This window comes from Rutidosis leptorrhynchoides, chromosome 5 (genome assembly GCF_046630445.1).
Source record: "Rutidosis leptorrhynchoides isolate AG116_Rl617_1_P2 chromosome 5, CSIRO_AGI_Rlap_v1, whole genome shotgun sequence".
Classification (NCBI taxonomy): domain Eukaryota; kingdom Viridiplantae; phylum Streptophyta; class Magnoliopsida; order Asterales; family Asteraceae; genus Rutidosis; species Rutidosis leptorrhynchoides.
The window spans coordinates 356,547,719-356,549,797 of NC_092337.1; the positions used below are offsets into that span (position 1 = coordinate 356,547,719).

At 32.0% G+C, this 2,079-nt stretch overlaps 1 non-coding gene across 1 annotated transcript; it reads right to left on the minus strand.

The window, feature by feature from the left end:
* Window positions 1–1,702: 1,702 nt before the first annotated feature.
* Window positions 1,703–1,809, minus strand: LOC139850852 (small nucleolar RNA R71). The gene has a single exon (XR_011760230.1). It is a non-coding gene; the product is annotated as a small nucleolar RNA R71 (small nucleolar RNA).
* Window positions 1,810–2,079: the final 270 nt, after the last annotated feature.

Here is a 2,079-nt window from a genome sequence, read left to right on the forward strand (position 1 = left end):
CTGAGTACTGCATTAATTACGGTTTATAATTATTATTATTATATTTAAACCCTAATTAGGTTAGATTTGTTAAATATTTAATTTAGTTATTTATTTAATTTGTATTTTTAAGTTTAATTAGTTTTATAAAATATAAAATTAATAGTTTTATAAAATAAATAATATAAAAATAATATTTTTATAAAAATTGTACTTTTTACAGCTTTTAGTATATTTTTATATTTTATCCCTTTTTAATTGTTTTAGCGTAACTTTTGTAATTTTTGCTCGTATTTATTTTTAATTCATAGTTTTTGCCATAGTTATTTTTATTTCTAGATTTTTAGGCTTTGCCGTAAAATCTCTTAAGTGCTTTTTCTTTAGACTAAGATTTAAGTGCTTTAGAATTCTGCGACGTTTTTTTTTAAGTTTTAATACCTTTTTGAGATATTGCCATTTGGGATATAGTTTTTCCTGTAAGCTTTAATATTTTTAGACACCTTTTACCTATGTATCAATTATCATTCCAATTAGTAATCTCAATTTGCGATTATAATTTTAAGTTAGTGATAGTAATAAGGTTGGGTTAGTCGAGTTTTTTTAAAGTTTTATAGTCATTTTTTTTTCTTTCTTATTTTTCGACGCCTTTTAATTTTTCGATATTTTCTTTTACGACTTTTTTCGACGCGCTCTTTTTCTTTCTTATTTCTCGTCATTCTAGTTTTTAGGACTTAGAATTTTTTCTACTTCTTATCTATACTTCTTAAAATTACGAATATTTATTTTAAGTGGTTAAATTGATAGACATCAAAATTTTCTGGTTCGTAGTAATAGTTGGATTTGTACGTGGACCGGGTTATTGGAGCCAAACAGTCCTCAATTATATTGAGACCAAACGAATCTTGCCCCTCTGCTGCATCTTTTGGCTATTCGAAACCTGGGCAAAATCAGAAAAGTCTATTAATTGGATAACTTATATAATTTTTTCTTTCCTTTTAAAAACTAATAGGATATTCAGTGAATGCACCGAGCGAGACGTTCACCACCTTTTGTACGTTCACCACCTGTAACTAGATCAAGACATCTAGCAAATATTATCGCCGTTGATTTTCCTTTAGAATCATCATCCAGTCGACCAAGTACTCCAATTCAAATTTCCGATAATCCATTTTTTGAACCCGACCTCACAATTGAGAATCCGGATAATATTCAGGGACAATTCATAGATCCTGAACCATTAAATTTTCCTCCGGAACCACCAATCATTCAAACAGAGATTGTTGAGGAACGAACCATTAAATCAGAATCCTCTAGTGATTCGGATTCAACAAATTCAATCATGGAAAATCTGGAACCTTTAAGTATGGAAGACCGAATGAGAGCTAAACGCACTGGCCAAGGTCACGCAATTACTCATCCATACATTAATGCGCTAGATTATGAAATCAAAGGACAAATTCTACATATGGTGACTAATCATTGCCAATTTAGTGGTGCGCCGAAGGAAGATCCAAATGAACATCTTCGTACCTTTAATAGGATCTGCACACTATTTAAAATAAGAGAAGTTGAAGATGAACAGATATATCTCATGTTATTTCCCTGGACTTTAAAGGGAGAAGCCAAAGATTGGTTGGAATCGTTACCTAAAGGGGCGATCGATACATGGGACGTTTTAGTTGCAAAATTTCTTAAACAATTCTTTCCGGCATCTAAAGCCGTAAGACTTCAAGGAGAAATTGTTACGTTCACACAGAAGCCAAATGAAACTCTATATGAGGCGTGGACAAGATTTGAAAAGTTATTAAGAGGATGTCCGCAACATGGTTTAGATACCTGTCAAATAGTACAAATATTCTACCAAGGATGCGACATCACTACAAGGAAAGACATAGATATTGCAGCTGGTGGTTCCATTATGAAGAAAACCGAAACTGATGCTTACAAAATTATTGATAACACTGCTTTCCACTCACATGAGTGGCACCAAGAAAAAGATATCGTTAGATCATCTAAAGCAGCTAGAGCCGATTCTAGCCATGACTTAGATTCCATTTCTGCAAAGATAGATGCTGTCGAGAGACGAATGGAAAAGATGAC